Source organism: Danio rerio, chromosome 25 (genome assembly GCF_052040795.2).
Source record: "Danio rerio strain M-AB ecotype USA chromosome 25, GRCz13ab, whole genome shotgun sequence".
Taxonomy (NCBI): domain Eukaryota; kingdom Metazoa; phylum Chordata; class Actinopteri; order Cypriniformes; family Danionidae; genus Danio; species Danio rerio.
In genome coordinates, this window is record NC_141045.1 from 2,850,001 (window position 1) to 2,873,374 (window position 23,374).

At 33.0% G+C, this 23,374-nt stretch overlaps 1 protein-coding gene and 2 long non-coding RNA genes across 7 annotated transcripts in view; 2 read left to right on the forward strand and 1 right to left on the reverse strand.

Moving 5' to 3' along the window:
- LOC147830736 (uncharacterized) overlaps positions 1-2,667 on the forward strand; it is a 3,086-nt gene extending 419 nt beyond the window's left edge. Inside the window, exons 1-2 of the long non-coding RNA XR_015526114.1 lie at positions 1-547; positions 2,477-2,667. The exon at positions 1-547 is cut by the window's left edge and continues 419 nt beyond it. This is a non-coding gene — a long non-coding RNA (uncharacterized LOC147830736). The remainder of the gene's footprint in view (positions 548-2,476) is intronic.
- Positions 2,469-5,639, reverse strand: LOC147830737 (uncharacterized). Its single transcript, XR_015526140.1, has 2 exons — positions 3,883-5,639; positions 2,469-3,060 (listed from the first exon to the last, which is right to left on the reverse strand). It is a non-coding gene; the product is annotated as an uncharacterized LOC147830737 (long non-coding RNA).
- A 5,156-nt stretch (positions 5,640-10,795) lies between these two features.
- Positions 10,796-23,374, forward strand: part of pparab (peroxisome proliferator-activated receptor alpha b) — a 63,965-nt gene continuing 51,386 nt past the window's right edge. For all 5 annotated transcript variants that reach the window (XR_015525759.1, XR_015525758.1, XR_015525757.1 and 2 more), the window contains exon 1: positions 10,796-10,975. The gene's annotated coding sequence lies outside the window, so the exon portion shown is untranslated. The remainder of the gene's footprint in view (positions 10,976-23,374) is intronic.

Here is a 23,374-nt window from a genome sequence, read left to right on the forward strand (position 1 = left end):
TCCTATTAGCATGCTTCGGCATATACCCCATTAGATTTGTTTTCTTTGCATATATGGATTTATTGGTTGTTATTAACATCCGGTGAAAATTTCAAGTCAACAGCACCTTTAGTTTTCTGAGAAAAATGTCGACATGTTCAGTACTCAGTTTCTCCACTGTATATGACCCTGGACTACAAAACAAGTGGGTCAAAATAATTGATGTTTTTAATGCCAAAAACATTAGACTATCAAGAAAAGATTGTTCTCCATGAAAAGATTTCTGAGTCCTCTGCTGTAAGTATATTGAGTTTTTGATTACTTTTTGACTTTAAAAGATTTATTTTTTGAACAATATGATTTGACATTTTTAAATAGTTGCATCTTTGCCAGATATTATTGTGCCATCCTGACAAACGATATATCACTGGAAAGCTCATTTACTCGTTTTTGATTGTGATTTTCATGCGGTTGTTCGTCTTCCTGTAGTTTGTTCTCAGAGTCTTTCTCCTCCATCCACAAAACACTGAGCTGCTCTTTGGACTCGACGAGACGTCCTGACAACAGGGTAAATTTTACTGTCTGTATCCACTACAATAATGGAAAATATACCCTTGCATACTGATATATATATATATATATATACTCACTTGCCACTTTATTAGGTAGACCTTACTAGTAGCGGGTTGGACCCCATTTTGCCTTCGAACTGCCTTAAACCTTTGTGGCATAGATTCAACAAGATACTGGAAATATTAGTCCATATTGACATGATAGCATCACGCAGTTGTTGCAGATTTGTTGGCTGCACATCCATGCCAATCTCCCGATCTACCACATCCCAAATGTGCTTTATTGGATTGAGATCTGGTGACTCTGGAGGCCATTTGAGTACAGTGAACTCATTATCATGTTCAGGAAACCAGCTTAAGGTGATTGGCGTCTTACATGGCACATCATCCTGGTTGTTGACACCAAATTGTGAGCCGAGCATCTGAATGTGTCAGCAGAAATGGAGACTCATCAGAGCAGCAACGTTTCTCCAATCTTCTATTGTCCAGTTTTGGTGAGTCTGTGTGAATTGTAGCCTCAGTTTCCTGTTCTTAGCTGACAGGAGCGGCACCCGGTGTGCTCTTCTGCTGCTGTAGCCCATCCGCCTCAAGGTTGGATGTGTTGTGTGTTCAGAGATGCTCTTCTGCAGAGCTCGGTTGTAACGAGTGCTTATTTGAGTTACTGTTGCCTTTCTTTCAGCTGGAACAAGTCTGGCCATTCTCCTCTGACCTCATCAACAAGGCATTTGCGCCCACAGAACTGCCGCTCACTGGATATTTCCTCTTTGTTGGACCATTCTCTGTAAACCCTAGAGATGGTTGTGCGTGAAAATCCCAGTAGATCAGCAGTTTCTGAAATACTCAGAGCAGCCTGTCTGGCACCAACAACCATGCCCCGCTTAAAATCACTTAATTCCCCTTTCTTCCCCATTCTGATGCTCGCTTTAAACTACAGCAGATCATCTTGACCATGTCTACATGCCTAAATGCATTGAGCTGCTGCCATGTGATTGGCTGATTAGAAATTTGCGTTAGTGAGCAGTTGGACAGGTGTACCTAATAAAGTGGCCGGTGAGTGTATATATGTATAATTTTTTTAAATATTTTTAAAGAAAGTGTTTTATTATTATTATTTAAAGCATTTTGCATTTAATTAAAGAATTAATAAGCTTCTGGCTCAGAATTGTTCTGTTTTCGGGCCAGTATCCATGTAATAAGCGTGATAAAGTACATCCAGGCGGTTGTTTTGGCAGAGTAAGCCGTTCAGTCTTATACAACACTGCTCAGCTTCACATCGTGCTGCTGATAAACCAGTCAGACTCTACTCTGAGAGAACTCCCTCCTGCATGTACTTTATCCCCATCATAAGTAATGGAGCATTATTGTAAAGTGTGATCTGCTGAGCTGCGCTATGTTGTGAGCGCATCTTCATCCGGCGAGGGCTTCAGCGTTTCCCACTGTCCTTTGGGGTGAGGTAGTAGGTTGTATAGTTTTAGGGTGACACCCTTCCTGTTAGATAACTATACAACTTACTGTCTTTCCTGAAGAGGCTGTAATATCACCGCCATCAACATCAGCTCTCCACAATCCACAGCATCCATCGGGCAAAATAGTCCAACTCTGGGATCCGTCGTCTGAATGATTCCATCAAGGGCTGCACGATAGTGGATAAAACTAATGAAGACTGCAATGTTTCGTTTATCTCTGATTATATATTGCGATGTGAATATAATCTCACCAAATGACTAGAGTAGCTCTTTCTGTCTTTTTTAATTCATCGTTTTAGTGCTGTCAAACAATTAATGATGAAATAAAAGTTTATACGTACAAATGCTCGGTTCCACACAGACATGGGACAATAACCATGTTCAACGTGGTTTGGAAAAGTCAAGGTTTTAAAACCGCCAACTTTTTCTGCTATACCGTTTTTTATTTACATTTTTCAGATTTTTAGGAAAACAATATCGCCAGCAGAACAAAAATATCCGAAGATGCTGTTTTAAATGAAGAAATCTGTGTTTTTGAAGCTAATGAAGACAGCAGAAGTCAATAATTGATTTTCATTATTCAGCCTGACATGTTTACTGCTCCAAAATGTTCTTGTTTCTCAAAATAAAATATACTGTGTTCAAAGGGGTTACAGTTTTAGTGTTTTCAGGGTGTCTGCAGGGTCTTAAAATGCTTAAATTTCAAAAACTAAATTTAAGGCAAATAGTTTGCATGTTCTCCCTGCGTTCGCGTGGGTTTCCTTCGGGTGCTCCGGTTTCCCCCACAGTCCAAGCACATGCGGTACAGGTGAATTGGGTAGGCTAAAATTGTCCGTAGTGTATGAGTGTGAATGAGTGCGTATGGATGTTTCCCAGAAATGGGTTGATAATGGGATAAGTTGGCGGTTCATTCCGCTGTGGCGACCCCAGATTACTAAAGGGACTAAGCTGAAAAAAAAAATGAATGAATGAAAAGTTGTATTAATTGACTTTGTTGCTCCTACTGCAGAACAGAAGTAGAAACTCATCAGGTTATTAAACCACTTGAGCAGGGGTCATCAATCTCTGTCCTGGAGGGCCGGTGTCCCTGCAGGGTTTACCTCCAACTTGCCTCAACACACCTGTCTGGGTGATTTCAAGTATATGTAACCCCGCCAGTCTTACGCCACCCAACCCGCTCTGAGCGGGTATCGAACCGGCGATCATCCGCATGGGAGTCAGTTGCTCTAACAAGGAGGCTAAAGACCATGGCCTCTAGTATTTGTCGCTAGAGCACCTTTAGAGGTCAGAGGAGTGATTTGTACCTGCACAGCACTCACTAGCTGGCCTCCGTTACACTCACCCCCCTAAACCTCACTCCCATCCAGGTCATGGCACCAATGTAACCCCGCCAGTCCTACGCCACCCAATCTGCTCCGAGCTGATATCGAACCAGCGACCTTCCGCATGGGAGTCGGTTGCTCTAACAAGGAGACTAAAGACCATGGCCTCTAGTGTCAGTCGCTAGAGCACCTTTAGAGGTCAGAGGAGTGATTTGTACCTGCACAGCACTCACTAGCTGGCCTCTGTTACATATACCTACACTGAAAAAAATTCAAAGATGATTCCTTGGATTTATTTATTTATTTTTTGTAGGTGGCTGTAAACAGTTTATTTGGGCTGAATTTAAACAAACAAATTAAGTTGAACAGGACCAAATCTACTTTGTTTGTTTAAATTCAACACATTTAAATTGTTTACAACAGTTTTGCGGACATCTTTTTCTCCAGGGTAGTAAGAGCTTGATTAGCTTGTTCAGGTGCGTTTGATTAGGGTTGGAGCTCAAATCTGCAGGACACCGGCCCTCCAGGAACAAGTTTGGTGACCCCTGCACTTGAGGAACAGCTATTTCTATGTTTGTGTGAACTATCCTTTTAAAAACTACACAAATAATAAATAATTAAAAAATTATGCTTATTTGAGCACAATAAAATCTGATCATGCCTCGATTATTAATGATTTGATCAGGACAGTAAGCTCTGACTCTGCTCAGACTAAAGTCTCATCACTGAACCTTCAATAATGTCCAGTATAGAGTATAAAGTCCTGCTGCAGTGGAGACAGAATGAATATTGTGTCTGACTCCATCATGAGCTTGGAGGACTGCATCCATACATCTCTGACATGACTCAAATCACTGATTAATAAAGTCATCTGGAATGAAGAAGAAAGCCTTTCTGCCTTCCAGATCCTTTGGATTCATCTTCAATGCCTCTTTTTCCATCTTACCCTAGACATGCTCAATAATGTTCATGTCTGGTGACTGGGCTGGCCAATCCTGTAGCACATTGACCTTCTTTGCTTTCAGGAGCTTTGATGTGGAGGCTGAACTAGAAGTCATGCTATTATTTATTGCTCTTACAACTGAGATCATGTCAAGACTTTTGTCAGTTTATTATCTCGACTCAGCATTGCAATATCAAAGAATAAATCTCCTAAAAGTCTTGCATTAACGTGATGATATCAGATGACTTCTCAAGCTAAATGCTTTGATAGATTTTTTTTAGATTTTCCTCAAAGAAAGTGTCCCCATCTGTTCTCTTCAGAAGTGCAAAAGTATTGCAATTTTTCATGCGCCTCAGCGCTGAGTTTTGTGGTTATTTTGTCGTGAAGTTGGTTGTTTTACAGGCTGTTTGCGTGGCTGATGTTCGTACAGGGTGAGGTAGTAGGTTGTGTGGTTTCAGGGTAGTGATTTTGCCCCATCAGGAGTTAACTATACAACCTACTGCCTTCCCTGAAGGGCAGCGAAACAGCAGCGCTTCGCCAGCAGGAGGCGCCACAGCGGCAGGCACACGCTAAATGCAGGTACACACAATTCAGAAACACACTTCTTTCATTTTATCATCTTTTTATTGAGAAAATATCTGCTGCAAATATTGTAAAATCAAAAAATAAAGTAATTGTAACAATTAAAATATTGTAACCATTACAAAGTAAAGGCAGAAGGATGATCACAGAACAAAACTCATGTATATGTCTGTACAAAACTAAACTGGGGCTTAAAAAACAAGTAAAATGGCTTATTGTTGGTGTATTTGCATTTAAATAAAAAAATAAAACTACATCGATGTCTATTGTTTTCATTGTCATGCTCAAAAACATGCTCAATGAATGTTTTAATTAGTCATTACTACATTTCTGAGTCTTCAGTGACCTGGACCGTCTTACAGCATCATATTTCTGATTTATTTGATGACATTCAGAAATTGCTTTCAAATTCTGTTGATATTGTTCTGTATTATGCCTGTGGTGATTATAAGTGAAACATAATTTTAGATAGCAATAAAATAAGAAAAGCGGCATCTCTAATTACAAAAGTGTTAGTTTTATGGTTTTAGTTAACTCAATTTTTAGACAGAAATCACTGTTTGTAATATATATACATTTGTATAATATATTTATGATTAATGTAACATTAATGCAGTGTGCGATTAAGGAGGACGAAACTGGCAAAAAAAATGCAAATATATAAATAAATGAGTGAAACAATCCATAGATTTCTGCGTATATAAAATAATAAATAAACAGTTACGCAAATAAATAAATGAGTAAATAAATCCATATATTCCTGCATTAATAAACCAAAAAAAATATGCAGTTTATTTATTTTTGCACGAATTTATGATTTTTTTTTACTAATTTATTTATAGTTTTTGCAGGTTTCTTCCCCCATATTGAACCGCTATGGGGTGGTCAAATTTTGTATGATCTATTATTTTAATTATTAACATTGTTATTATTTAAAATACAGATCAGAGTAAAATAATTCTAAGGACCAGCATCTTGTTTTGACCGCCTTCAGAGGGGAAAAGAGTCAATCTCCCCTAACCTCCTGTAATTCGCACCCTGCATCCCCACCTCTTCCTCAATATGTTTATTTCCGTGGTATTTTACTCCAAACTGGTTTATAACTAAATGCATCTGCAATAATTACACTGTTTGTTGTGTCTTGTCTCGTTTCAAGCTGCCTGAAAAGAAAAGAATGAAATCTGACATCAGTTCTGGTACATTAGGCTATTCCTTTCGATTTTAATGCTATTGATGAATCGTGACTGAAATTAGGCCCTACAAGTAGCCTAATTTTACCACAAACAATCTTTACCCTTGTTTTGCCCGATATTGCCAGTCAAACCATTTTTGGGTGTCTGAACACAACAGGGAAATAAAGTTACCTCTGCTAATGTTTACATTCGTTAAAAAACGGCCTTTCCACTCACTGCGGTTTAAGGTCGCAGTTAATTTAATTTAACTAACCGCCACAGGTCAGCTAATCTTCAAAATCACAGGTAATTTTCACGCACTTTTAATCATTATGAGCTTTTGTCTTAAATAAAATAATATATTTAAAACGCGGTATATGACATTAGCAAGATGCTAGCAATTTGTATTCAGTGTTTTGGCTCTAGGGGGCATGTTTAAGATATGACGGCAAATATATGACAGAAATGTGATGTATATCGACAGTTTGTAGTAGTTTTAATGATGTCTAAATGAGCCAACATTCTGAATTCACAACTAACTTTCTCATTAAAAACTCGGTCATACAGTTAGCGTACTAGCTAAATAAAAATAAGCGTTAAAATGACCAAGTCACCTTATTTATTTAGCGATTTATTTTATTTTTTTACTCGTGCTTGGAGGGAAAATCGAGCTTTATTATGAATCTTTTTTTATTTGACACATTTTGTACAACATTATCCGGTATGTCTGCTTCTCAGTGACATGCTGAATAATAACAGCTATAAAGTTTAATGTTTATTAGGCGTCATCATAACTCCGTAACCAGAGTCCATCATAATAGAGACACAGCGCCATCTATTGGACACTCTGTAGACTGATCATTCAGTTATATTCCCTATGGCCTATCAATAAATGTGTTAGTTTATCACAATACTTTAATATCTTTAGCTACTGTTAATATAGTTTAAAGCATTATTATTATTATTATTATTACTAAAATTGCAAATTACAAGACATAAGTGTGAATTATTACCACTTCAAATTGTATTTTGCTATTCAGTGTAGTTTGCTAATTTGTTTAATATTAGAATATTATTTGTATTATTTTCATATCATGTATAGATCTACTTAAACATTGTTATTTTATTTAATGATTGCGTGTGATATGGTCCCTTAGATTTGAGGATCCGTCTCTCTCTATATTAATATTCTATAAACATAAACACAGTCTGTCGATCTATCTATCTATCTATCTATCTATCTATCTATCTATCTATCTATCTATCTATCTATCTATCTATCTATCTATCTATCTATCTATCTATCTATCTATCTATCTATCTATCTATCTCTATCTATCTATCTATCTATCTATCTCTATCTATCTGTCTGTCTGTCTGTCTGTCTGTCTATATCTATCTATCCATCTATCCATCTATCTATCTATCTATCTATCTATCTACAATGAATACAATATGCTGCTATTGCGCTGGTCTGTAAATGAAGCATTGCTTGTTTCTGGTATTTTGTAAGCTACAGCTCGGCACACTTCATCTTCTGAAGAGAAGGGAAGATGTATTGTTAGGAAACGCTCTGAAAGTCCATGTTTCAGGACTGATTCCAGCTGTTTTCACCACGCTTGTGCAAGTGTATTTATTTCAGCAACTTCTTTTTTTTCCTGAAGATTCCTCGAACTCACCGTCCAGCTGCTTCATTGCGCAATATCCTGAAATAACTGTAAACTGGACACCAGGGCCTAAATTCAGGCCTTTTCTATTTACCTCTGTGTTCAGTGAATGAAGGAAACTCAAAAGGGTTGGAAAAAGTGGAGGATGAGCTGAAGATGACTTCTTATGTTTGAGTAAACTGTTCCTTTAAGAAGGGCGGCATGGTGGCTCAGTGGTTAGCACTGTGCCCTCACGGCAAGAAGGTCACTACACAGCAAAAAAATCAGTGTACATTTCACTCAATTTGAGTTTAACTTAACACTCCTTGGGTGTACATATGACTCCCTCCATTTTGGAGGTAAAATAACACTTTCTAAAGTGTAAAATTTGTACATTACTCAAAGAGTTTATTTTAACACCATAAGAGTTTATTCTAACATCAAACCGGAGTGGTATAGTTCGAGTCCCGGCTGGGTCAGTTGGCATTTCTGTGTGGAGTTTGCATGTTCTCCCCGTGTTGGTGTGGGTTTCCTCAGGGTGCTCCGGTGTCCCCCACAGTCCAAACACATGCACTATAAGAGGAATTGATGAATTGAATTGGCCGTAGTGTATGAGTGTGCATGGGTGTTTCCCAGTACTGGGTTGCAGCTGGAAGGGTATGCGCTGTATAAAACATATGCTGGAATCGTCGGTGGTTAATTCCGCTGTGGCGACCCCTCAAAATAAGGTACTAACTTAAAGTAAAATGAATGAATGAATGTCCCTTTAAGATTGTAGCCTACTTGTTCCATTATGAACTTCAGTACATCACTTTAATGACTTGTGTTCTGTACAGTAGTGCTTTCTGTCATGTATTCAAACACGTGTCGAGTCTTGGTTTCTCTCCAGTCCTCTAGTAGTCGTGTTCCTCCTCTACGTGACCGGCTCCGCGCTCCAGCTCGGGGCTGGCAGGGGTTTCTGGAGCTGGTCCACAGAAAGGAACTCAGATCACCTTCAGTCTCTGGAGAAACACTGCAAGAGTTCAGGATTTCACAAGTGCAGCTTCAGTCTGTCCTCGGAGAATGGAGCAACGGAGGAGCTGTTCTGCAGATTATTGCCTCATTGTGTGCAATAAAAGGCTAAATCATTATTGCACATGCTCTGAAAATTCAGTCATTCATTCATTTTTCTTCAGCTTAGTCCCTTATTTATCAGGGGTTGCCACTGCGGAATGAACCACCAACTTATCCAGCATATGTTTTAGGCAGCGGATGCACTTCCAGCTGCAATCCAGTAGTGGGAAACACCCATATACACACTCATTCACACTACGGCCAGTTTAGTTAATCAATTCCTCTATCGCACATGTGTTTGGATTGTGGGGTAAACCGGAGCACCCGAAGGAAACTCACACCAACACGTGGGTTTGTTGGCATTTCTGTGTGGAGTTTGCATGTTCTCCCAGTGGACATGCAAACTCCACACAGAAATGCCAACTGACACAGCCGGGACTTGAACCAGCAACCTTCTTGCTGTGAGGTGGCAGTGCTATCCGCTGAGCCACCGTGCTGCCCAATAATAATATATGTATTGTGTATATATATATATATATTCATTTTTTTATTGTTCATAGATTTATATGTAAAATATACATGGTTTTGTTTTAGATGCACAATATTCGATGGTCTAACACAGACTGTATAATAGCAATGAATGATGATGTTTGTGTGCTATAGCAGTATTATATCTGTGTGTGTGATGTGACTGAGTGCAGATCTGAGCACTGCTGGCCATTTGACAGATTATTTATACTCGTTTATAGCTCAAGCACACACTGTTCTGTCTAATAACCTTTTTTACTTTCAGGAAACTGTATAGCACAATAGAGAATACAGAAAATATATAATATATAATATAAAGTAATTCATTTACACAACTTCCACATAATGGAGAGAAGAATGGAGATTGGAGAAAAATAAATCAATAATAATAATTATATATATATATATCATCAGGTTTCGTGAGAAAACTCATCATATTTATGCAAGTGAATTAATTGTTTTAAGAAAATTATAAGAAAAAAAATTATTTTCTTGTTCTTGTCATCTGGGAGCTGTTTTTGAGGTTTTGTTTTTGATTAAGTAAATTTCATAAATTAATAAATGTAATAATTTAATAAATTAATATATATATATGTGTGTATATATGTGTGTATTTATTTATATATTTACTTATTTGTATATTTATGTATGTATTTATTTATTTATGTATTATTTTAGATATTTATTTATTTATTTGTGTATCATTTATATATTTATTTATTATATATTTATGTATTTATTTATTTATTTATTTATGCATGTATTTATACATTTATGTATTAATTTATTTATTCTTTTTATTTGTTTATTTTTATATTTATTTATACATGTATTTAGATATAAATTTATGTTTATATATATTTATTCATTTATATATTTATGTATTTGTTTATTTATTTGTTTATGTATGAATGTATTTATTTATATATTTATTTATGTATGTATTTACTCATTTATTTTGATATTTATTTATTTATGTATTTATTTATATATTTTGTCCGTATTTACTTATTTTTATATTTATTTATTTATTTTTTTTGTGTATTCACTTGTTTATTTATATATTTACGTAATTCTTTATTTCTTTATGTATGTATGTATTTATTTATTCATTTATTATTTTTTTATAATTATTTTTTTATTTTTAGTTTTTCCCTAAACTTGTCTGTGGTAAGATTTGGATATTGGAGTTTGATTTATTAAAACCTTATAAAACTTAATAAAGACGTGATATATTTTATTCTGTTTCACATAAGAAGTAATGCCATCAAACACCCTTTTGTTGTAAAATAGATATATTTAGTACACACTATTTACAATAATTATAATGATTATTTACAATAGCACCAATAAAGAAAAGGAAATCACAGACACCAAAACTAATCTGATCTGAGGATAGAAACGATAGATAGGCTCGTAATATAAACTCCTGTCCGCACCATGTCATCAGCAATCCCACGCGCTGATTGGCGGAGCCCTGAGGTGTGTCGGGGGGGTGTGTCCTTACGTCAGTGCGTCATGACGCCGTTTCCGGAGCTGCAGCTGCAGTTTGACAGCGGCGGAGGTGCGTCGAGTGTCGGCGGAGGTTATTATGCGTTTGTGGAAATGTTATAAATGATATTTGTCTGCAGTGAGCGGCGGACGGCACCGCTACCGGATCCTGGACGCCCCGAGACGCGATGTTTGACCAGCAGCGGCCGGTAAACCTAAAGGTGACTCGCGTTTGTTTGTGTTTGTCAGAGTCTGGAAGTGAAGTGAAGTGAAGATCAGAGCTGTGAACGCGCACATCTTCACATGCACTGCCTGACGCTGAGATCAACCTTTCTATTCTACTCTACTCTATTCTGTTCGTTTCTATTCTATTCATCCAGATTTGTTTTACATTTTTTTTTGATTCATTTCATTTTCTGATGGTCATTTGTGGTCTAGTTTGAAGTATTAAAGTTGTTAGGTTTTTATTAGATGCATTTGCACATTTAGTTCTATTCTATCTCTATTCTATTCTTTCAGTTTCATATTACTTTTAGCTTTATTTGACTTTATCTGTTTGGTCCATATTGTAGTATCATGTTGAGCTCTATTCAATTCTATTCTTTTCTATTCTTTCAGTAGTGATTTGTATTTTTCTGCTTCATTAATTCTGTTATCAACAGTTGTGGTCTAGTTTGAAGTATTAAAGTTAGAGTTGTTAGGTTTTTACTAGATGCATTTGCATATTTAGTTCTATTTTGTTAAATTCTATATTTCGTTCTTTAATTGTGATTTCTATACTGCTTTATTTTATTCTCTGGTGGTCATTTGTGGTTTAATTTATAGTATCAAAAGTGTTGGTATTTGCTTTTTATTAGGTGCATTTGCATATTGAGTTCTATTCAATTCTATTCTATGCTTTCAGTTATGTTTTCTTTTCTTTGTATCTTTATTTTTATTTATCTGTTTGGTCTATTTTTTACTATTAAAGTTAGTGTTGGAACTATTTGATTTCATTAGATGCATTTGTATTTTTTAGTTCTATTCAATTCTATTCTTTTCTGTGCTTTTTGTTGGGCTTTAGTTTCTTTTTTTTAGCTTTGTTTTAGTATGTGATGGTCTGTTTTGTAGTATTAAAGTTAATGTCAGTACTATTTGGTTTTTATTGGATAAATTTGCATATTTAGTTCTATTTTGTTAAATTCTATATTTCGTTCTTTAATTGTTATTTCTATACTGCTTTATTTTATTTTCTGGTGGTCAGTTGTGGTTTATTTTATAGTATTAAAGTTTTTTTGCTTTTTATTTGGTGCATTTGCATATTGAGTTCTATTCTATTCAATTCTATTCTATGCTTTCAGTTATGTTTTCTTTTCTTTGTATCTTTATTTTTATTTATCTGTTTGGTCTATTTTTTTACTATTATATTAGTGTTGGAACTATTTGATTTTATTAGATGCATTTGTATTCTTAGTTCTATTCAATTCTATTCTTTTCTGTGCTTTCTGTTGGGCTTTAGTTTCTTTTTTTTAGCTTTGTTTTAGTATGTGATGGTATGTTTTGTAGTATTAAAGTTAATGTTGGTACTATTTGGTTTTTATTGGATGAATTTGCATATTTAGTTCTATTCTGTTAAATTCTATTCTATTTCGTTCTTTAATCGTGATTTCTTTACTGCTTTATTTTATTTTCTGGTGGTCATTTGTGGTTTATTTTATAGTATTAAAGGGTTGGTATTTGTGTTTTATTTGGTGCGTTTGCATATTGAGTTCTATTCTATTCTATTCTATTCTATTCTATTCTATTCTATTCTATTCTATTCTATTCTATGCTTTCAGTTATGTTTTCTTTTCTTTGTATCTTTATTTTTATTTATCTTTTTCGTCTATTTTTTACTATTAAAGTTAGTGTTGGAACTATTTGATTTTATTAGATGCATTTGTATTCTTAGGTCTATTCAATTCTATTCTTTTCTGTTGGGCTTTAGTTTCTTTTTTTTAGCTTTGTTTTAGTATGTGATGATCTGTTTTTTAGTATTAAAGTTAATGTCAGTACTATTTGGTTTTTATTGGATGCATTTGCATATTAATTTCTATTCAATTCTATCACTTTGTGTTCTTTCAGTAGTGATCATATTTCTCAGCTTTATTTTTGTTATCGACAGTCGTGGTCTTTTTTATTGTATTATAGTCAGTGTTGTAACTATTTGAGTTTTATTAGATGGGTTTGCTAATTGAGTTCTACTCAATTCTATTGTTTTCTATTCTTTCAGTAGTGATTTGTATTTTTCTGCTTTGTTTCATGTTGTTATCAACAGTTGTGGTCTAGTTTGAAGTATATAAAGTTAGAGTTGTTAGGTTTTTATTAGATGCATTTGCATATTTAGTTCTATTCTGTTAAATTATATTCTATTTTGTTCTTCAATAGTGATTTCTTTACTGCTTTCTTTTATTTTCTGAGGGTCAGTTGTGGACTTTTTTAGAGTATTAAAGTGTCGGCATTTGATTTTTATTGGATGCATTTGCATGTTGAGTTCTATTCAATTCTATTCTGTGCTTTCATTTAGGATTTACTTTCTTTTTTAGCTTTATTTTAGTTTGTGATGGTCTGTTTTGTAGTTTTAAAGTTAGAGTTGTTACTATTTGGTTTTTATTTGATGCATTTGCATATTTAAGGCACGTTTTATTTAGTTATTTCTTCAGTTCTATTATGATCTATTCTTTCAGTAGTGATTGTATTTTTCTGCTTTATTTTGTTATCAACAGTTGTGGTCTGTAGTTTGTAGTGTTAAAGTTAGTGTTGGTGCTATTTGTTTTTTATTAGACGCATTTGCATATTAAGTTCTATTAAATTTATTTTTTTTGATTTGATTTTTCTGCTTTATTTTATTTTCTGCTGGTCAGTTGTGGTCTCGTTTGTAGTATTAAAGTTTGTATTGTTACTTTTAGGTTTTTATTAGCTACATTTGCATATTAAGTTCTATTTAGTTTTATTCTTTTCTGTGCTTTCAGTTGTGTTTTGATCTGTTTTGTATTAAAGTTAGTTTCTGTCGCTGTTTGGTTTGTATGAAATGCATTTGTATATTTAGTTCTATTCTGTACTTTCAGTTGTGTTTTATTTTCTTTTTAGCTTTTTTATGTTCTCATGGTCATTTGTGGTCTAGGTTAAAGGATTAAAGTTAAAGTGGTTCGGTTTTTATTAGATGCATTCGCATATTTAGTTTTATTCTATTCTTTCTGTTGTGTTTTATCTTCTTTTCTGCTTTACTTTATTTTGTGATGAAAGCTGTGGATTATTCTGTAATGTTAAATTTACGGTTGTTACTATTTGTTTTGTTATTAGATGCATTTGCATAATTAGTTCTATTTAATTCTATTTTCAATTCTGTTTTATTTCAGTTGTGTTTTTTATTCTTTATTGTTATGGACAGCAGTGGTTGATTTTGTAGTAATAAAGTTAGTATTTGGATTTTATTCTATGCATTTGCATATTTATCTACATTCTGCATTGTTCTATATTTCCAGTTGGGTTTTATTTTCTTTGTAGCTTCAGTTCAGTTTGTGACGATCACATTTGGACTATTTTGTAGTATTAAAATACTGTTTGAGTTTTTAATATATGTATTTGTCTATTGGATTCTACTCAGTTCAGCTTAACTCAATTATTTCAGTTGTTTTTATATTCTTTTCTGCTTTATTTTATATTATGAATTGTCAGTTGGGATTTATTTTTTAGTATTGAAGTTAGTGTTGGTACTATTTGGTTTTTATTGTGCACATTTGCATATTGAGTTCTATTCAATTCTATCACTTTGTGTTCTTTCAGTAGTGATCGCATTTCTCAGCTTTATTTTTGTTATTGACAGTCGTGGTCTCTTTTATTGTATTAAAGTCAGTTTTGTAACTATTTGATTTTTATTAGATGCATTTGCTAATTGAGTTCTATTCAATTCTATTGTTTTCTATTCTTTCAGTAGTGATTTGTATTTTTCTGCTTTTATTTTGTGAATTGTCACGGTGACCTGTTTCGTAGTATTAAATTAGATGCATTTGCATATACAGTTCTATTGTAGTATCTCCTATTCTATTCTATTCTATTCTATTCTATTCTATTCTATTCTATTCTATTCTACTCTTTTAGTTGTGTTTCATAGGACTAATATAAGATATATTATATATACTTGTACAGGATTTTGTGTTGTTGCTGTTTGGTTCTATTTTGGGCTATATTCCTCTTTATGTTTTATATTCTTTTCTGCTTTTTATTTCTATTCCACTTCTATTATTTTAGTTGTATTTTATATTCTATTCTACTTTATTTTATTTTGTTATGGACAGCTGTGGTTTATTTTGCATTGTTATAAAATATCTATTTTTTTTATTAGATTCATTCGCAAATTAAATTCTATTTTTATATTCTATTTTTTTTATAAATGATCAAAATAACAGGGCACTTTTAAATGTCCGAAAAACATTTAAAGCCATATTACACTTTTATTATATTATATAAAACAAGATCTTTTCCAGTTTGAGCCCTGTATATGATGTTTATTCTATTATTTCTTTTCTCTAATGTAGATGTTAATCAAGCACACCCTTAAACGAGTCAAAAGTGGAAGCTGAAGAAATAAGAAAATATCAACAATGCGGTTTTTGTTAATGGGTGTTCAGTTTTTATACAGTTCACATACAGTTTTTACAGATGTCCTCAGGCCTCTGATTGTAGATTTACAGGAGAATCTGTGTGTTCTCTTCCTGTCAATTGATTCAAAACTGTGGAGCAGTGTTTTCCAGCACTAACCGGGGGTTTTTGAGCCTGTCAGATGGTTTTGTTGACATTACGCCTTTAGATTTGAGAAGAGCAGGGATTTTTTCGCTCCTGTGGTGCGGCGAGTTACATAATATCACAGGTGTAGTGTCTGTGCGTTCATTAAATGCTCTGTTTATGACACTGCTTGAGCCTCTGGGTGGATTTACATAAAGACTATGAAGTAAAAGCTGATTTGTATGATTAAAAAAAATTGTTTCCTGTACAGACATCAGTGTTGTCCAAGCAATACATATTCCGCATTTTTGTGCACCAGGCCAGTAGATGGCGATATGACTTAAAAGTGATGACGTAAAAGAATAAATAATAAAATAAGCAGCGAATGTGGGTTGTTGCTTGATCAGATATGTTTGCGGCCCGATGTTAACGAGAGTTATTTATATTATTATTATTATTAAAAAAAATTTTATTCACATTTATTGTATTAACGTAAAAACGGTAGTTGTACCAAGTATTATTTATGTTATCTATTAAATTACCCAATAAATTGTATTTTTTAATGCCTACCCCAACCCTAAACCCAACCATCACAATACTGTAAAAATATTAATTATTTTTATACAGCGTCACAAAATAATGGAAATATATTGATGTGCATATCGCACTTCCGGCCAGCCGCGTGCAAATCCAATCTAGACGTTACCGCAAATATGGTACAAAAGTTACGCATTGTTGTTTTGATTCAACACGCACACATGCATGATGTCACTGTTACAGATTTTTTTAGCACAGTTTTATTATTAGCATACATTTAGAATCTCGTTTTCGAAAGTTTTTAGGCGCGCAAAACAACATTTTGATGTAAATAAAATGCCTAAAAATGCATTAAAAGCCACATAACATCTTTTTTATGGTAATCAAATTGTATGATTTGATTTTGCGCCATTAAAACTTTTATTAGTGTTCGTAATAAATCATCATTAATTAAATACAAATTATTAGAGAGCAGTATTTCATCACAATGCAATTGTAGCTTCAGTAATAACTTGTAATTTATTGCTTTTATTGTTTTTTTTTTTTTACGTTTTATAAATTTTTATTTGAGTTTTTTGTTATTATTGTTATTATACCTTAAATTAAACTACATGTAATTTAGTATACGTAATTTAGTAATTAATATTATTAATTAAATAAACATTATTATAGAGTAAATTTGTTTTAGCACAATGCTTTTGTAGTTTTTATTAATAACTTATAATAACGGACAATAAATTACAGAAATTTACATTTCTGGTAAATTTCTGCAATTCCACTTCTGTTATTTTACTGTAAATTTCTGTAATTTAACGTTATTTTACCTTTTTTTTGGCAACCCAGCTGCCGGAAATAAACCGCAAAATTACAGATTTTTTTTATAGTGTACAATTAACAATTACAGTTTACAATTAAGCAACATGTAATTTAGTATTCATAAAAAATCATCATTAATTAAATACAAATGATTAGAGAGCAGGTTTATTTTAGTTTGATCATAATGTTTTTGTAGTTTCTGTTAATAACTTAAAAAAGTTTTTATTTTAATATCATATATTTTATATTTTTATATAGGAAAAACTATCATAATGTTGTGGTGTGTTTTGGGTAGTTTTTATTAGTTTATGGCTTTTCCGTTTTATTAATTTAAATTTTAGCTTTTGTTATTATTATACCTTAAATTAAACTACATGTAATTTAGTATTCATAATAAATCATCAATAATTAAGTAAACATTATTGGAGAGCAGATTTATTTTAGTGTTAGCACAATGCTATTGTATTATTTATTAATAACTTGTAATTTATTGCTTTTATTAGTTTTTTTTAACATTTATTTATTTCTATTTGAGTTTTTTGTTATTATTTTTATTATACCTTAAATTAAACTACTTGTAATTTAGTATTTATAATAAATCATCTTTAATTAAATAAACATTATTACAGAGTAAATTTTTTTTTAGTTTTATCACAATTTTATTGTAGTTTTTATTAGTAACCTATAATATATTGTTTATATAAGTTTTTTTTTCATTGTATTGCTTTTACTTGAGTTTTTTTGTGTTATGATACCCTAAATTAAGCAGCATGTCATGTAGTATTCATAATACATCATCATTAATTGAATAAGCATTATTAGAGAACAGATTTGTTTTAGTTTTATATTTTGCTTTATTAATAACTTGAAAAAGTTGTTATTTTAACATTATACATTGTTATTTTTATATGGTAAAATTGTTCATAATTTTGTTGTGTTTTGTTTTTTTTTGTAGTTTTTATCAGTTTTGGGTTTTTATGTTTTACTAATTTTTATTCAAGTTTTAATTTTTATTACATGTGAAATTAAACTATATGAAATTTAGTATTTGTAATAAATCATAAATAATTAAATCAACATCATAACATAACTTGAAGACGTTTTTCTTTTAATATTATATTGTTATTAATATTATATTATTATATTGCTATTAGTATTATTTTATATTATTATATTGCTATTAATATTATTTTATATTATTATATTAGCTAAAATATAAACTCTTTTGTTGTGTTTTGGGTAGTTTTTATTAGATTAAAATTTTTTACATTTTATTAATTTTATTACAACTTTCGTTATTATTTTACATGTTTTACTTCATTATATTTTGTTATAATTGTATACTCTTAAGATGAATATTACATAATTTAAAAGTCTTCAAAAATGATGTCTGATGAAATCTTGAGTCAAGTTCAAGTTGTAATTACTAATACTTTTATTTTAAAATGTTTATAATTTTGTTGCACCTTTGGGTAGTTTTTTTATTAGTTTTTTATCATTATTTTTTAATTTCAGTTTTCATTATTATCATACCATAAATTAAACTACACATGATTGTTTTATTTAACTATAATGTGTTGTAATTGTACTTTATCTGGTATATTACACAATTTAAACACTCTAAGTATGATGAAATATTGATTTAAATATCTGTGTAATTACTGATACTATTATTTTACCATGGTACCACTAGAGTACATTTAATAATAGTCTAGTTACACCATATGATCATCTATTGCCTAATATTTCCAGTTAATCCCTTTTTCCACTAAGCGAGCCCTTTTTGCTGTGTCAGCTGTTTGAGCAGGCATTTAAGAGCTCCTCAGCGTCCCGCAGGTTTCCTCTAATCTGCGTTTACTGCACTGTTTTTCTCCCAGACCTGCTGTAATTTACTCTGAAATCCTCTCTCAGAGCACACATGCCATGTTAAGACTGCCTTCTTCAAATATTCCCCATGATAAAGCCGCTCGCAGTGTTATCTGGTAGATTGCTTGTGCTTCTAATGTGTTTGCATTGTTGCAGCGGAGAGTTTACTGCATGATAAGTGACTGGGTTTAGAGATAGACTGATAATTGCTATGATATTGAGGCGTTTGGGCGCTTTTTTTGATGCAATTCCAAGTTAAAGGTGCTGTGTGTAAGTCAAAGACTCTAAATATTTCAGAAACATGCTCAGTGAACATTCTTGTTTGTATGAAAATCAATGCTGATGTCAGAAATTTTGCTTTGTTTTTGTTTGTCTTTGTTTTGGTCATTTAACTCACTCAGTGCCTGTTAAGCCAATTATATTTCAGCACCCGAGTTGCCTTGGTGGAAATCAGAGAATTTCATTCATTCATTCATTCATTCATTCATTCATTCATTCAGAAAGACTCTCAAAGCATGCACCCGTGACTGAAATTGGACCTCCGGTGGACAGTAGCAGACTCCGAAATGAGATGCAGATTCAGAGTTCCACATGAGGTGGTTATTAATTAGCAAATAATATCAATATCACAAGCGTAAACATTAGGTGGGCAGGTTACATTGTAACCCTGTGTCCTAACACAGGTTGTGGGGGGGGAAGATATCTTATTTTCACATCCCAATGTTGACAGGGATGTTCCTGGACAGCGAAAATGCCTGTTACAACAAACACAACAAGTTTTTCTCTTGTATAAGCGGAAACACAAGCAATGCAAAGTTTTGACTTCCTAGCTACTGATGGTAACTTTTCATCATCCACACCGTTATGTCAGCAGTCAATCACCTAAATTAGTAAAACATTAATAGTTAAATAAACACAAACATTCAGTTACAGTGAAAACAGCATGTTTCTGCAGTAGCTTAAATAAATCTTAAACATTAAAAATGCTTTTACATCAGCTGTATTTACAAGTATAGCCTGTTAATAGCCTAATAATAAACTTTGTTTAATAAGAAATGATCAAAAACGGCTTATTTTTACATTGCAAGATGCTCCAAAACTGTATTAAAAACACAGTTAACTCCCAAAACACTGTTAACTCATTTAATGTGAATGCGTTGATGAAAATCTTAAACAGTATCTGATTATTTAACTGCATTTTGTAGCTCATAGAGGCTATTTGTAATTGCAGGGAGTAAAAGAAACCAACAAACATCCCAAATTCTGCCAGAAAAGACAAACATGTTGATTTTTCTCCAGAAGAATGGTTAACAATTAATTTTCCTTTAACTTTCTTCGTTTTACAATTATTGGTTTCGTTTTATTTTACATTAAAATATAATATTATACGTTATAATAAAATAAAGTTGTTAATTCTGTTCAATTTGTTTTTTTTTTTATATATAAAAAACACTACAAAAAGTACCCATAAGAGAACCGTTAAAGTACCGAACAGATAAGTGGTATTAATAAAAGTAGTAATACTGTTAAAACCTTAACGATACCCGGGGTGGGTGATAAGTGAGTTTGCACCAGACGAAACACGACAGAAATGCCGATACAGCCATCATTCAGTTCCACAGAATAGTGCACTCACTGCACTCCAGCCAAATGCTAAGGTTTATAATCTAATTAATACATATTAAACCTCTTTAACATGATTAAATGTAGATGCTGAATCACTGATATGTGTTGGCTTGCACAGTTCTAAAGTTCAATCTCAAACGGTTATTTTCCAGATCAGAGGTGAACTATCTGCTGCTGCTTTCAGTAGTATGGCAATAAATCCCATGTAAATGGCATTCAGACTCGCATTATTATCATTAAACACTGAATAAAGCACATGAGCTCTACATTATTGTCAGTTTTCTATTCTTCAGCTGAGAGAAATACAAGCAGTTTCTAATATATCAATTTGAGGTGTTGGTTAGGAAAAAAACTCTTTTAATATGGAAATATTCCCTCTATCGTGGGTCGTTGCTTTTATATAGAACAGGATTTAAATCAGCCTTAAGACTCGACATTCAGGCTTGTTGCTTTTGGTGTTCAATCTGGCAACCTGCACGTGTGTTTTGAACCAGGGGTGCAATACCTAGTTCAACCACTGGGTGTCAAACTTACATACTGAACCTTTAAAGAAAGTCATATATACATTTTATTTATGCAATTATCTTATATAGAAAATATATTTGTAAAGAGTTTCATATAAAAATATATTTTATTTTTAAATAATTTTTCAGAATTATTCACCCCTCATGAATTCTGTCTTATTCTGTCTAAAGGAAAGAAGAATTTCTTTGTAATTTCTAATCATAATAGTTTAATAACTCATCTCTAATAACTGATTTATTTTCTCTTTGTCATGATGACAGCACATAATATTAGACTGGATATTCTTCAAGACACTAGTGTTCAGCTTAAAGTGACATTAAGGCTTAACTTCATTAGGGTAACGTGGTAAATTAGGCAAGTCATTGTATAACAGTGGTTTGTTCTGGAGACAATCAAATATTGCTAAAGGGGACTGATAATATTGAAGCTTAAAATGGTTTTAAAACAATTAGAAACTGCTTTAATTGTAGCTGAAATAAAACCAAAAAGATGTTCTCCAGAAGAAAAAATATTAAAGGAAATACTGTGAAAAATTCCAGAATCTGTTACACAAAATTTGGGAAATATTTGAAGAAGAAAACAAAATTGACTGGAGGGCGAATAATTCTGGCTTTAACTATACATGCCGTCCAATTTTTTGTTCATTTCAGTTCATAATGACTGATGTTTCACAGTTTTCTGATAGTAGAAATGTAGGGCTACACGACTGGTTGTTCGAGTTGCGGTTAAACTCTGCAACACCGCATAAATCCTCTACACAAAACACTCTAGAAAAACTTGTAGTTTTCATCAACTAATGTTTGAAATGTGTGTCTGGCTCTTTAATGTTTTATTTAAGTAAAGTAAATATAAACAGCCTGCGGGACTGGTGCTTAAATGACTGAAACACACACACACACACACACACACACACTCACACACACACACACTGCTCGAAGCACAGGCCCCCCATAAAGTTGCATAACCGGAAGTTCTGCAAGGGTCTCGGAGTTCACCTTGTGTTTTCATAGTTGTGTTGACCTGCTTGTTGCTGCAGGTTTCTGTCTTGTTGACATCTGTGGATTATTTTAATGTGGATTTACAGAACATATTCTTCATTTATTAATATCATATCATCTTAAAGAGACAGCGCACCCAAACATCAGTATTTACTCACGCTCAAAAGAAGTTCTCAAATGACTTCCTATTGTCGAACACAAAACAAGATTCATTCATTGATTTTCCTTCAGCTATTTATCTGGTGTTACCACAGCGGAATGAACCACCAACTATTACGGCATGTTTTACACAGCGGATGCCCTTCCAGCTGCAGCCCTGTACTGGGAAACACCCATACACTCTCGCATTCACACACACACACACGCTCATACACTACTATGGTCAATTTAGTTCATCCAACAAAACAAGATAGTTTGAAGAATGTTAAAAATGCAGCCAGACTTCCATAGTAACAACAAAACAATACTATGGAAGTCAATGGCTGTTTTTTCTCCAGCATTCTTCAAAATATCTTCCTTAGTGTTCAGACGAACACAGAAAGTCAGGTTTGGGAAAAGTCAGTAAATAATGACAGAATTTTCATTTTTGTCTCTTTAATTAGTGTAAGTAGTCCAAAATAAAAGTTTGTTTTGACTTAAGATAGATATGTGTGTATTATATATACGTATATATGTACATTTTGGATGTGATTAATGGTGATTAATCTTTGCCCTGCACTATTCATTTTATAATTCAAATTTAAATGATTTACAGTAGGGAAAATAAGTATTAAACACGTCACCATTTTTCTTAGTGAACATATTTCTAAAGCTGCTGTTGACTTGAAATTTCCCGCGGATGTTGGTAACAACCAAATAAATCCATATATTCAAGAAAACAAATCTAATTGGTTTACAAACTATGTTCTGTGTCATAAAATGAAATGACACAGGGAAAAAAAGTATTAAACAGATGAAGAAAGGGAGGTGTAGAAAGGCAGTGAAAGCCCAGACAGCTGCTGAAATCTCTACCCCGGCTTGTTGTGATTAAGTACCCCTATATACATTTCTGGAGTGCCAAACATGTCCCAGGAGCTACAATTTTTATGTTTTTTTTATTTTATTTTTTTTTACAAATCCACAAGAGGCCGTTTTATATGTTTTTTAGATCTTAAATTTCTCTCGGGAGTGCCATTCACTCCTGCTGTTCTCACGTAAATCTACCAAAGGTCGCTTTCGACTGACTGACTCACTGATTGACCAACCGATAAATCCTTACTTTTTCAGAATGAGCCTATGTTGGAAAACTCTCAGTAGTTCTTCAGCAACCCGCTGCCCTTCCTCAGTGTAAATGAAGATCAGCTGCTTCAGTTCAACATCTACATTAGCAGGAGGATGAAGATGGGCATTTCAGCAAGACAATGATCAAAACACAGACGAGGAGACTCTCAGATGCTTTCAGAAAAAGTAAATCAAGCTGTAGAATGGCCCAGCCAATCAACTGATCCGAACCCTATCAAAAATACAAAA